This window comes from Oncorhynchus keta, chromosome 30 (genome assembly GCF_023373465.1).
Source record: "Oncorhynchus keta strain PuntledgeMale-10-30-2019 chromosome 30, Oket_V2, whole genome shotgun sequence".
Classification (NCBI taxonomy): domain Eukaryota; kingdom Metazoa; phylum Chordata; class Actinopteri; order Salmoniformes; family Salmonidae; genus Oncorhynchus; species Oncorhynchus keta.
The window spans coordinates 53,628,004-53,643,318 of NC_068450.1; positions in this window are offsets into that span (position 1 = coordinate 53,628,004).

Sequence of the window (15,315 nt, forward strand, 5' to 3'; positions counted from 1 at the left end):
TAAGGGAGGCAGTGGACCCTATTGACCTGCTGTGTGTGATCATGTCAACCTTGAGGAGCGAAGAATTCAAAGTTTCCCAGGGGGTCAGAGAGCTTGAGAAGCCTGTGTGTTCGACCAAACGCCTGAGATACGTCAGACTGTGATCCTGTCCTGACATCCATCACCATGTCACTTCAACAGCCAATAGCACACAGCTGCACCAAAGCCACATGTAGGTGCGGCCAATATCAAAGTGCCAAGAAGGGGAGCCTAAAGTACAGAGTCAACTCAGTCAAGTACCACACACATTGCGTCATCTTGACAAGTTGGCCCAAAAGTCAGATAGCTTGTGCAAGATATCCTCTAATGGGCATACATAGACATATAGTAGATTTCTTTTGATGAGGGTTAATGCTCTGGGATTTCCACTCTGGAGATCTGTAAAAGAAGAGGAGAAATATATCGTGAAATTAATATCGGAAATACTTGATTGATGGCGAATATGCATGCCATTAAAATGATACCTTCCCCTCATAGAATAATTACTGGTTCCATAACCTTTGCCAAGAGTGGAAAGATATTGTGAATTATGGCTATGCACTTGCATTACTTTGCCTTTTGCAAGTCACTACAAAGTGTTATCTCTTAACATGCCATTAATATTATTTTTGGCTTTCTAGTGTAGGTTCAGATACAGCATAATTAAAACTCATAACTTGTATTTGGCATTTTCATATTATGATGCAGCGCTATGCAGAAAGGGGGAGAAAACACACTGTATTTACGATACACAAAGAAGTCTCTTGTAGAAAGGTATTTTGCCTGTTTAATTACAATAAATGTGTTTATTTAAGAAACCAATGTACTTGGGTTAATTGTGTTTACAGTGTTTAATCTTTGCAAAAGGACTTGTTCCTTTGTCTCTCTCTCTCTCTCGATCTCATGTGCCTCCCCCTCTCTCTCTCTCTCTCTCTCTCTCTCTCTCTCTCTCTCTCTCTCTCTCTCTCTCTCTCTCTAAAGCATCGACCACAACAGGCATTCAGTTAGCTGAGTAAACAACATCAACATCTACCCTGAGACAGAATCCATAAACCCTTTAGGAAAGCTTTAGTGATGGACAATTATAGAATAACAAAGCTGTCATTAAGGAGAGGGGAAATCTATAGCTTTGTTGAGGAAGAAAACCCAATAGCCAACTTAAAGGCCTTTATATACTATCATTAGGCCCAGTGGGATGATTAGCCTTATAGCATTATAATGAATGAATCAAGCTTACCAATCGAGGCAGACTGACAACAAATACGTTTTTGTCCATGCCATTTCTTACATGACAATACAGTACTGTCAGGCATGTGAAGGGGTTCTCATGTATGTTCTGTTGTCTTGGAATTGTTCACTTCCTGATTTGACTCCATCCATACGATGGCCATAAAAAAAGTAAGGGAATTGATTGCCTCACCCTGGTAGATACCCATAGGGGCGTAGAGGTCAACTGAGCTAGACCAGTCATACACCATGACTGTGTTTAATGTGTGTTGAATAGACTCACAGAGAGAGTCCGGATGCAATGGATGCCAGACTATTCTAGTTCCTCGTTCCTCGCCATGGCAGCAGTGTGGATGGATACACAGAGGTACAGTGAATGAGCGGGCGTACTGTACACAACAAGGTACCATGACGAACGATCCGAGAAAATAAACCAAGGGGGAGTGTCTTTTTTACCGAGACATATGGCTCTCGCATGTGTCCTAGATACACTATTCAGAACTACTCAGAAATAAGAAATCTTTGTATCTCACTGGCCGCGTGTTTGAAATGGCACCCTATTCCCTATATTGTGCACTTCTTTTGGCCAGAGCAGTGCAGATATTTTGGCCAGAGCATAGGCCTTAGGAATAGGGTGATGTTTTGGACACAGAATGTTTTGGACATGCATGGAAAAAGCCTGTTAGAACTAGAAGTCTCTCAGAGGCGCTGGCCAAATGTAGCGCACTATAGGTAATAGGGTGAGATGTTGGCTTGTTAGAGCAGAATAATTCTCTTAGAGGCTACTGAGTGTTTGGATTGAGTTCGGACATCTCACAAACACCAGGGGAGAAGGGTAGGAGGCGAATGCTTGGAAAGAGACATGAAATCCTGCATTCTGCAGTCTCATACCTTTTAGTTGTTCCAATGTCATGATGTTGACAGGGGAGAAAGGGATCTATGACCTGTGCTATCCTTCAAGTCTTGAAGTAGATTTTCAGAGAAAGACCTTGTGTATGGTTGAAACAAGACCTTGGTGTGCTTGATTGAGCTTGCCTGTTGCAATGAAAAAGTCGCTCTCCAGCCATGCTGAAGCCAACGCTGAAAGTATTTGAAAGATTTCAAATCATATTTGAACCCAGGTCTGACCGGGGCAGGTCCTTCCATGCGTTAAGTTAACTTTAACAAAGGACACCGTTCTTCAGACACTCAAAACTCTATATAAGTCAGAGCCCGTCTGCAGAGCCCGTCTGCAAGTCTGAGTATGCAAGAGCGATGTGATTTTTGTGAAGAAGCATAAGTCGCTACAGAGGCCAAGGTAAACTCTCCATAAATCTGTCATGTTGTAGAAACAGCCTTTGAATCATAGAGATAACAGAACCATGCAGATCAGTGGAAAATTCTTTCAGAAAGACCTTCATCACAACGCCCACCTGCTCAACGTGTGTTCTACCTCATCCAGAAAGGTCCAGAAACATCCCAGAACTGATTACATTTCTCACTTCTTTCCTGTTTGGGTCTTATGAAGGTTGTGACCTCATGTAGAGACGTAAAACTTTACCAACCACCCAACCATGTCCAGGTGTAATGGGGTTTGACAGGTGTCATTCAGAACAGGGAGCTGCTTTGTGTTACCTGGCTGCACTAAATTGAATGACATGATTTCCATTTGACATGCTACTTAATCTCAGAGCTTGCATGTACCTCAGTATGTTCGACAACAGCCATTCCACATAACTATAGTTAAAACTACTTCTAACCAGGTTGGTGAGTAAATATAATTAACTAAAGAAAGAGGGCATCTACAATAGTGAAATGCTTTTGCTTTTTATTTTATGTAATACAATGTACACCTACATTTGAGTATATTTGTTGAATAAAACTTACTGGATGGGAAACTATTTCTTTCAGATTTTAATTAGCACTACTCCTTATTTAATCTAATGCATTCACAGTGTTCAGCAACTCTAATTTGATTTCCTGCACACACAGTGTCTCTGAAAATCCTTCAATGTGTTTCTCGTTCCCTCACTTCTTTTGTCAGACAATGTTAAAGTTTCCACACAACAGGCAGGGTTTGATGACTGCTCTATGAGCTAGACGACCTGGATTCAAATAGTATTTGTTTTCTTTCAATGTTTAAGCTACACTTGATTGAGCTGGCGCGGCGCAATTGAACCGATTGGGGTAGTTCCAAACGTGTGCATCTAACCATCTGGCACTCCAGATAGGCTCGATCAAAATGCTCAAAGCATTTGACAGAAACCAAATACTACTTGAACCCAGGTCTGAGCCAGACCCAGACTCTCAACCACTAAACACATGCTATGCTCTCCCTCAGGAGAGACATCTGCTGCCATGATCTGACCCACCAACCACACAGCTCAGCAATAATAAACACTATTCATTCTCCAATACTATACAACCAAAGATTATTGCAGCTACTCATTCAAGCCGTTATGTTATTCTTGCACCCATGACATAATACACCTAATGTTATGTCATTAATATGCTGATTATTTTTACCAGTGCTATAATAACTAATAAACAGATGAAAATACTTTGTGGTGGATATTTCTTTGCGGAGAGAAGACAGACAGGTTTGTAGGTCAGTCATTCCATAGCTCTGAGTCAGCATGCATCCCAAATGGCACTCTATTCCTTATATCGTGCACTACTTTCGACCAGAGCCTGTAGAGGGGATAGGGTGCCATTTTGGACACACCCTGAGTCTGAACTACTGCCTTTTTCATTTTTGTCTTCTACTGGCCCAGATCCTTGCAACCTTCACATGGCTGTCGGCCGGGACAACTCAGCGGTATCAACAGCCTGTCGGGCTGCAGCTGTGCTCTCCTCGGCTCAAAAAGGGATGGGCGGATACGCCACCTGAGGCTGGGGATGAGGTATAGGGTCGGGGATGTGGCTGGGAAGATAGGGTAGGGCTGAAGCTGCAGCTGTGGGTTGAGGCAGAGGCTGGGCCTGAGGGGCTTGAGGCAGAGGCTGAAGCCTGGGCTGAGGCTGGGGGCCAGTCTGAGCCCCAGCTGAGGATCGAGGCAGCGTCCACCACTCTAGCTGTCAGGTGTGGGAGCCAGTTACATGTCAGTAGTCTTCCTTCACCAGGGGATCTATGAATCATCTGTGCAGGGAGCGATACATCATGGCGATACATCATTATTTATAGTTATGTTGGGAAATTATATCATACGTTGTAAGTAACAGCAAACTTTCCAGGACACGGAGATGTGTTATATGGGCAGAAAGCTTTAAGTCTTGTCAATCTAACTGCACTGTCCAATTTACAGTAGCTATTACAGTAAAAAAATATCATGCTTTTGTTTGAGGAGACTGCACAACAATAAACACTTTTTTACATCTGAAGGTAAATAATGTACTTACATTCAGTAATCTTGCTCTGATTTGTCCTCCTGAGGGTCCCAGAGATAAATCGTAGCATAGATTAACTTGATAAAATCCATTTTTATATTCAAATGTAGGAACTGGTTTCTACAGTTTGAACCCCTGCTGTCTCTAGCTCCACACCAACCCCCTAATGATCAATCATGTATGACATTCCTTGGAGTGTGTAAACTTACATTTTGTATCACCATACTATTTGTGTATGTTCCCTATAGTTATGTACTTGAAAATGTATTAATTGACCAATTCGGCACATTTGGGCAGACTTGATACAAAATATTGTCCAGTATTGCAATGCTTCACTGGATCAATCTGAAACTTTGCACACACACTGCTGCCATCTAGTGGCCAAAATCTAAATGTAACTTAAACTACAAAATTATATTATGGCTTTTCTCTTGCAAATTATCTTTCACCAGATCTAATGTGTTATATTCTCCTACATTAATTTCACATTTCCACAAACTTCAAAGTGTTTCCTTTCAAATTGTATCAAGCTGTGATGTTCACATTATTTGAAGAGACTCCCTTGTTCATTAGTCCATACTTGTTTGAAAGAAAGCACATCAGGCGCTATTTAAATCAAAATAATTTCCTCTTATAATGTAGACAGTTTACATTAATAAAAGTAATTGTACCGGATATGAGGGGTGCTGAGGAGTATTTCTGTCTGTGGGGAAAAACTCATTCTGATTGGGCCTGGCTCCCCAGTGGGTCAGTGGGTTGGTCTATGCCCTCCAAGGTCCACCCATGGCTGCACCCCTGCCTATTCATGTGAAATCCATAGAATAGGGCCTAATCAAGTCAAATCACATTTATTTCTATAGCCCTTCATACATCAGCTGATATCTCAAAGTGCTGTACAGAAACCCAGTCTAAAACCCCAAACAGCAAGCAATGCATGGGTTGAAGCACGTTGGCTAGGAAAAACTCCCTAGAAAGGCCAAAACCTAGGAAGAAACCTAGAGAGGAACCAGGATATGAGGGTTGGCCAATCCTCTTCTGGCTGTGCAGGGTGGAGATTATAACAGAACATGGCCAAGATGTTCAAATGTTCATAAATGAACAGCATGGTCAAATAATAGGTCTGGGACAGGTAGCACGTCCGGTGAACAGGTCAGGATTCCATAGCCGCAGGCAGAACAGTTGAAACTGGAGCAGCAGCACGGCCAGGTGGACTGGGAACAGCAAGGAGTCATCATGCCAGGTAGTCCTGAGGCATGGTCCCAGGGCTCAGGTCCTCCGAGAGAGAGAAAGAAAGAGAGAAAGAGAGAATTAGAGAGAGCATACTTAAATTCACACAGGACACCGGATAAGACAGGAGAAGTACTCCAGATATAACAAACTGACCCTAGCCCCCCGACACATAAACTACTGCAGCATAAATACCAGAGGCTGAGACAGGAGGGGTCAGGAGACACTGTGGCCCCATCCGATGATACCCCTGGACAAGGCCAAACAGGAAGGATATAACCCCACCCACTTTGCCAAAGCACAGCCCCCACACCACTAGAGGGATATCTTCAACCACCAACTTACCATCCTGAGACAAGGCCAAGTATAGCCCACAAAGATCTCCGCCACGGCACAACCCAAGGGGGGGCGCCAACCCAGACAGGAAGATCACATCATTAATGAATTCATTTCAGTTGGCTGATTCCTCATATGAACTGTAGCTCAGTAAAACCTTTGAAATAGCTGCATGTTGTTTTTATATTTTTGTTCATTATATTTTAAAATTGACCAAAGATTACACAATACAACAGCAGTACTGTTGTACTGTGTGCATGATCACATGTCCTATTATTATTTAGGCAGGGTAGCCTAGTGGTTAGAGCGTTGGACTAGTAACCGGAAGGTTGCAAATTCAAACCCCCGAGCTGACAAGGTACAAATCTGTCTTTCTGCCCCTGAACAGGCAGTTCACCCACTGTTCCTAGGCCGTCATTGAAAATAAGAATTTGTTCTTAACTGACTTGCCTGGTTAAATAAAGTTTAAAAATAATAATAAAAATAAATAATCAACCTCATTGTAATTGTACTGTATTCACTGAAATGATGTACCATTATACTGCTTTGGCAATATCTACAAATTGTATTTCATGCCAATAAAGCAAACATAATTTTAGAGAGAGAGTAGGGAGAGAGAAGAGAAGGGAGAGTGAGAGAGGGGAGAGAGGATAAAGAGAAGGGAGAGAGAGAGATGGGAGAGAGGATAAAGAGAAGGGAGAGTGAGAGAGGGGAGAGAGGATAAAGAGAAGGGAGAGTGAGAGAGGGGAGAGAGGATAAAGAGAAGGGAGAGAGTGAGACAGGGATGGCTTATATGATGGATTGATTGTATTACAAAACCCTCCAAAGCGGTGTTGGGGGTAAAGTATACGATATAATAAAATATATTTACACATGTAGTTTAAACTGAACAATAAAATAACTACGTTTTTTGCAGAAGGGCAAGGGGTGAGACAAGGGTGTAGTTTAAGTCCAACCCTGTTTAACATCTACATCAACGAACCAGTGTTGTTGGACTCATCTGCAGCCCCGGGACTCACCTTAAAAGATGAGGTCAGACTCCTGCTCTACGCAGATGACCTTTTCCTACTGTCACCAACAGAGCCAGGTCTTCACTAAAGGAACCAAAATGTTTTTCTTTTTTTCTTAGGGGGTTGATCAGCTTTAATATTGCAGATAGATTGTAGCTTCCATCAATGTAATTGTCTGCATCACTTCCAATCACCCATATATTTTTTGTATAAACTTGGATTAGCTAACACAATGTGCCATTGGAACACAGGAGTGATGGTTGGTGATAATGGGCCTCTGTACGCCCATGTAGATATTCCATTAATAATCTTCCGTTTCCAGCTACAACAGTCATTTACAACATTAACAATGTCTACACTGTATTTCTGATCAATTTGATGTTACTTTAATGAACAAAAAAGTGCTTTTCTTTCAAAAACAAGGACATTTCTAAGTGACCCCAAATTTTTGAACAGTGGTGTAAATTTGACAGAAACAGTATGGTTTACATTAGTTATCTTGTTGTTATTAGTACCAACCTTCAGCTCTATCAACCCCTCCCCATCTATCTCTTAACACCATCCATATTAGATTTCTATTTGCCTTATATTTTCTATTTGCCTAGCAGCTTTAAGTCTTGTTATTCTAACGGCACTGTCCAATTTACAGTAGCTATTACAGTGAAAAAATATCATGCTTTTGTTTGAGGAGAGTCAATTGATCACAAGTCTACGCCAAGTCGCAAGTAATTTTCTTTGCAACTTAAGTGCGACTCGAATCCGAGTCTCAGACTCGAGTTTCCATCTCTGGTATCAAGCATATGCATATCTTTGCTTCAGGTCCTGCGCTCCAGGCAGTTAGATTTGGGTATGTCATTTTAGGCGATTTTTTAAAAAATGTGTCCGATCCTTAAGAGGTTTAAAAAGCAGGGAACCATCTCTGTGTGTGTGTGTGCGTACAGTATGTCTTACATTTAAACAGGTTGAATAGGCCTACATCCAAACTGGAGTACAGAGTTACAATTTAATTTAATTTCTGGTATGCAGTCAAATCTCACATTTCCCTTTCTACCCACAGTCAATTTTGAATCTCAAAATCACAGATGGATAAGTTCAGAGTGACACGAATTCCCCCTAGACTTTACACTGTTAATAACTCTATAGTTCCCTCAGAGCAGACAGTCTATGGCTTTGACTTTCTACATACAGTTAAAGTCAGAAGTTTACATACACTTAGGTTGGAGTCATTAAAACTCGTTTCTCAACCACTCCACAAATTTCTTGTTAACAAACTATAGTTTTGGCAAGTCGATCAGGACATCTACTTTGTGAATGACAAGTAGTTTTCCAACAATTGCTTACAGACAGATTATTTCACTTATAATTCACTGCGTCACAATTCCAGTCAGAAGTTTACATCAACTAAGTTGACTGTGCCTTTAAACAGCTTGGAAAATTCCAGAAAATGATGTCATGGCTTTAGAAGCTTCTGATGGGCTAATTGACATTTGAGTCAATTGGAGGTGTACCTGTGGATGTATTTCAAGGTCTACCTTCATATTCAGTGCCTCTATGCTTGACATCATGGGAAAATCAAAAGAAATTAGCCAACCTCCACAAGTCTGGTTCATCCTTGGGAGCAATTTCCAAATGCCTGAAGGTCCCATCTTCATCTTTACAAACAATAGTATGCAAGTATTAAAACCATGGGACCACACAGCCGTTATACCGCCCAGGAAGGAAACGCGTTCGGTCTCCGAGAGATGAACGTACTTTGGTGCGAAAAGTGCAAATCAATCCCAGAACAACAGCAAAGGACCTTGTGAAGACGCTGGAGGAAACAGGTACAAAAGTATCTATATCCACAGAAAATGAGTCCTATATCGACATAACCTGGGAGGCCGCTCAGCAAGGAAGAAGCCACTGTTAAAAAACCGCCATAAAAAGCAAGACTACGGTTTGCAACTACACGTGGGGACAAATATTGTACTTTTTAGAGAAATGTCCTCTGGTCTGTTGAAACAAAGCTAGAACTGTTTGGCCTTAAAGACCATCGTTATGTTTGGAGGAAAAAGGCGGAGGCTTGCAAGCCGAAGAACACCATCCCAACCATGAAGCACAGGGGGTGGCAGCATCATGTTGTGGGGGTGCTTTGATGCAGGAGGGACTGGTGTACTTCACAAAATAGATGGCATCGTGAGGTAGGAACATTATGTGGATATATTGAAGCGACATCTCAAGACATCAGTCAGGAAGTTAAAGCTTGGTCGCAAATGGGTATCTAAATGGACAATGATCCCAAGCATATACTTCCAAAGTTGTGTCAAAATGGCTTAAGGACAACAAAGTCAAGGTATTGGAGTGGCCATCACAAAGCCCTGACCTCAATCCTATAGAATACTTGTGGGAAGAACTGAAAAAGTGTGTGCGAGCAAGGAGGCCTACAAACCTAACTCAGTTACACCAGCTCTGTCAGGAGGAATGGGCCAAAATATACCCAATTTATTGAGGGAAGTTTGTGGATGGCTACCGAAACGTTTGACCCAACAATTTAAAGGCAATACTACCAAATACTAATTGAGTGTATGTAAACTTCTGACCCACTGGGAATGTGCTGAAAGAAATAAAAGCTGAAATAAATCATTGTCTCTGGTATTATTCATTCTTAAATTAAAGTGGTGATCCTAATTGACCTAAAACAGGGAATTGTTTACTAGATTTTATGTCAGAAATGGTGAAAAATTGAGTTTAAATATATTTGACTAAACTTCCGACTTCAACTGCATCTATCTACCGTCCCCAGTGTACCAGCGCCTCCATTCCCCTCACTGTGGATGTGAAACCTCTAAAGGCTGATTTGTCTGCATCACAGACTGATTCCCCTCTGGAGATGAACCCCCCAACGTTCTATCATAGCTTAGGGACGACAGTTTCATTTCACCTTGTACCGCTCTAGGTCTACAGTAGTGGGTGCCTGTTGTCAAAGCTCATGATTTAACTGTTGGTTTTCAGGCTCGCAGAAGGATGTAATCATTCTATATGGCGTGCAATATAGAACACAGTATGTGGCACGGCGGTCTTGTTTTCCATCGTGTGATTACGTTGTACCCCGCAAGCTTTAACCTGCTATAGCCTGAGGGAATCGGATCTGTTGTTTTTGAGAACATGGAGAGGGTTGTCGAATGACTGCTGTTGGTTCAAAGAGGCAAGGGACAATCAAGCCTTATCCTCCAGCCCCTACTCAGACTAAGTCCCCCTTTGTGCGTGTGTGGGTGTGTGTGTGTGTGTGTGTGTGCGTGCGCGAGCATGCATGCTTACGTCTGTGTGTCTGAGTGTGTCGCAGTGTGTGTGACCGATGTGGGTCTGCCTGCAATTGTTTTTTACTGCTAATGAACTGGCCTGGGGAGGTGGGAGCCACACCTGAGATAATGAAAAACACAACATGATGAGGACCATCTGTGGAATGTCAGTTTGATGCATCATTCCCATTCCATCTCTGCCTAGTCAAGGTTAGCAGCAAGAGCCTCATTAATGAAATCTTTCCAAAAGAAAGAAAACAAAAATATCAGCTTTCTTAAAGCGAACAGTTTGAGTCGGGTTGGTTGGCCAGGGAAAATGTTTAATATTGAAGGAACCTTGGAGGAACTGAAGCTGCAGAACTGATACTGTTCAGAGTAATAGCTGTGAAAATCTTTTGGGCTTTGGGGTAGCTGACCTGAGGTCAGGGAGACAGGACTAGGGAGAGGGGGAGAAAGATACAAATGAAACTAGTTGATAATACACGCTTCAATAAGCTGTATACACTATACAGTATAAGGTATCCTATTTACCTGTTAGCTGTGCTACACTGTACAGTATATAACCATAAAGCATCCTATTTACCTGTTAGCTGTGCTACACTGTACGGTATATAACCATAAAGTATCCTATTTACCTGTTAGCTGTGCTACACTGTACGGTATATAACCATAAAGCATCCTATTTACCTGTTAGCTGTGCTACACTGTACGGTATATAACCATAAAGTATCCTATTTACCTGTTAGCTGTGCTACACTGTACGGTATATAACCATAAAGTATCCTATTTACCTGTTAGCTGTGCTACACTGTACGTTATATAACCATAAAGTATCCTATTTACCTGTTAGCTGTGCTACACTGTACGGTATATAACCATAAAGCATCCTATTTACCTGTAAGGTAACCTGTCCTTTAAAATATTTTCTACATTGTAGAATAATAGTGAAGACATCACAACTATGAAATAACACACATGGAATCATGTAGTGACCAAAAAAGTGTTAAACAAATCAAAATATATTTTATATTTGAGATTCTTCAAAGTAGCCACCCCTTGCCTTGATGACAGATTTGCACACTCTCGGCATTCTCACAACCAGCTTCATGAGGTAGTCACCTGGAATGCATTTCAATTAACAAGTGTCCCTTGTTAAAAGATCCTTTGTGTTCTTTATGTGTTTGAGCCAATCAGTTGTGTTGTGACAAGATAGGGGTGGTATACAATGTAGGGGTGGTAAACATAAGATAACCCTATTTGGTAAAAGACCAAGTCTATATTATGGCAAGAACAGCTCAAATAAACAAAGAGAAATGACAGTCCATCATTACGTTCAGACATGAAGGTAAACTTGGAAAGTTTCTTCAAGTGCAGTTGCAAAAACCATCAAGCACTATGATGAAACTGGTTCTCACGAGGACAGGAAAGGAAGACCCAGAGTTTCCTCTGCTGCAGAGGATAAGTTCATTATAGTTACCAGCCTCAGAAATTGCAGCCCAAATAAATGCTTCACAGAGTTCAAGTAGCAGACACATCTCAACATCAACTGTTCAGAAGAGGCTGCGTGAATCAGGCCTTCAGGGTCAAATTGCTGCAAAGAAACCACTACTAAAGGACCATTAAAAGATGAGACTTGCAATGGACATTAGACAGGTGGTCCAAATTTGCGATTTTTGGTTCCAACCGCTGTGTCTTTGTGAGATGCAGAATAGGTGAACGGATGATCTCCGCATTTGTGGTTCCCACCGTGAAGCATGGAGGAGGAGGTGTGATGGTGCTTTGCTGGTGATACTGTGATTTATTTATAATTCAAGGCACACTTAATGAGCATGGCTACCACAGCATTCTGCAGCGATACACCATCCCATCTGGTTTGCACTTAGTGGGACTATCATTTGTTTATCAACAGGACAATGACCCAACAAACCTCCAGGCTGTGTAAGGGCCATTTGACCACGAAGGAGAGTGATGGAGTGCTGCGTCAGATGACCTGGCCTCAAAAATCACCCAACCTCAACCCAATTGAGATGGTTTGGGATGAGTTGAACCACAGAGTGAAGGAAAAGCAGCCAAGTGCTCAGCATATGCAGGAAAAGCATTCCATGTGAAGCTGGTTGGGAGAATGCCAAGAGTGTGCAAAGCTGTCATCAAGGCAAGGGTGGCTATTTGAAGAATTTCAAACATAATGTCACGGGATTCTTCTGTTGAAGGAGAGGCGGACCAAAACGCAGCGTGGTTATTTAGATACATCTTTAATGAAGATGATAAATGAACAATACACAAAACAAGAAATGTGAAAAGCCGAAAACAGCCCTATCTGGTGTACCAAACAAAGACAGGAACAATCACCCACAAAACCCAACACAAAACAGGCTACCTAAATATGGCGCCCAATCAGAGACAATGACTAACACCTGCCTCTGATTGAGAACCATATCAGGCCCAAACAAGTTTTTTTTTGTACAATGTAGAAAATAGTAAAAATAAAGAAAACCCTTGAATGAGTAGGTGTGTTCAAACTTTAGACAGGTACTGTAGTTCCCCAAACAATGTAGGCTACTGGCTAATTGGAATCATAAAAGGCAACAAAGGCCTTCGCACATAGAAGACAGTACAGTACATACTGTATGCATACTAATTTAACTAGAAACAGAGCCAGGGTCCATGTGTTAGTCAATGGAACACTACCTAATGGGTAATGGGTACATTAGAAAAATGACAGAGACGGAGAGAGACAACCGTGCAGGGCTAACTAACCCTCCGGCTGTTACCATGTGGAGCACAGCCTGATCATAAAGTTACCACGGACTCTGCTAAACTACTGAATTGGCCTGTTAAATAAATGTTACAGTACAGGCCATTGTATGCAGTGTGTTATAATGAGACAGTAATTGAAGATTTGTGGAGTGTTAATGTGGTGTTTACATGAATATACGACTGTATGGCAGTATGTGTCATGTGAGTAGAGTGGTGGAGGGATAGACCTATGGATGGCAACTGAACACCAATGGAAACGTACTCTAAGTAAATCTAAAGTAGTATCGAATCTTCATTAGAAGATAGTTCTGCAAATATATAGGAGGGAGGGTCTGGCTTAAAGCCCCACTCCTGGAAAAGAAAGATCTAGACTAAGCCAGAACGGTTGTGTGGACACAGCACCGCTTGCATAACCACAACAGTAACACATTGATACAGCACTTCATGACAAAATATGTGATTCCAAAAAGACTGATGGAATAGTAGCCCAGTGCATGGGGACCTCAGCGGATGCACCTTTTAAACATAGCCACATGGGAGGATACCTCTCTGATGGGTGAGCATATGGAAAGAGGATTGTGGGACCACCGAGAGAGAGGGAGAGAGAGAGAGTGAGAGACAGTGAGGCAGAGGGAGCGAGAGAGAAAGAGAGAGAGTGAGAGAGAGAGGCAGAGGGAGCGAGAGAGAGAGAGAGAGGCAGAGGGAGCGAGAGAGAGAGGCAGAGGGAGCGAGAGAGAGAGAGCGAGAGTGAGAGAGAGAGAGAGAGAGAGAGAGAGAGAGAGAGAGAGAGAGAGAGAGAGAGAGAGAGAGAGAGAGAGAGAGAGAGAGGCAGAGGGAGCGAGAGAGAGAGAGAGAGTGAGAGAGGCAGAGGGAGCGAGAGAGAGAGAGGCAGAGGGAGCGAGAGTGAGAGAGAGAGAGAGGCAGAGGGAGCGAGAGAGAGAGAGAGCGAGAGAGAGAGAGAGAGGCAGAGGGAGCGAGAGAGAGAGAGAGAGAGAGAGAGAGTGAGGCAGAGGGAGCGAGAGGATGGCCCTCAGCTGGAGAATAACACTTCATTTACAGCTGACAGGTTAATGCTTTATTACTTGTTATAAGCCTGTATGAACCTTTATAACATCTTGTAAAGGTTTATAATATGTTACATATCGCTACATTTTCTCCAATTTGACGTCCCACTGGGCACAGATATCAGTTCAATGTCTATTTACAACGTCTACTTACATTTGGTTGAGTTGTCAACTAATCAAATCAAATAACATTTTATTTGTCACATGCGCCGAAGACAACAGGTGAAATGCTTACAGTGAAATGTTTACTTACAAGCCCTTAACCAAGTATGCAGTTTTAAGAAAAATAAGTGTTAAAAGTCAAAAAATAAAAAAAATTAAGGAGCAGCAGTAAAATAACAGTAGCGAGGCTATATACGGGGGGTACCGGTTAGTCGAGGTAATTGAGGTAATATGTACATGTAGGTAGAGTTAAAATGACTATGCATAGATAATTAACAGAGAGTAGCATCAGCATAAAAGAGGGGATTGGTGGCATTTGCGACAATGCAAATATTCTGGGTAGCCATTGGATTAGCTGTTCAGGAGTCTTATGGCTTGGTGGTAGAAGCTATTAAGTAGCCTTTTGGACCTAGACTTGGCACTCCGGTGCCTCTTGCCGTGTGGTAGCAGAGAGAACAGTCTATGACTAGGGTGGCTGGAGTCTTTGGCAATTTTTAGGGCCTTCCTCTGACACCGCCTGGTATAAAGGTCATGGATGGCAGGAAGCTTGGCCCCAGTGATCTACTGGGCCGAACGCACTACCCTCTGTAGTGCCTTGCGGTCGGAGGCTGAGCAGTTGCCATACCAGGCAGTGATGTGACCAGTCAGGATGCTCTCGATGATGCAGCTGTAGAACTTTTAGAGGATCTGAGGACCCATGCCAAATCGTTTCAGTCTCCTGAGGGGTATAATAGGCTTAGTCGTGCCCTCTTTATGATTAACGTGAAGTCAACGTGAAAGCAACAAAAGAATTCACCATGACATTAGATTTAGGTTAAAAGATACAATTCCTTTACGCTGATTACTTTTTGCAAATCAAATCAGTTTTCTGTG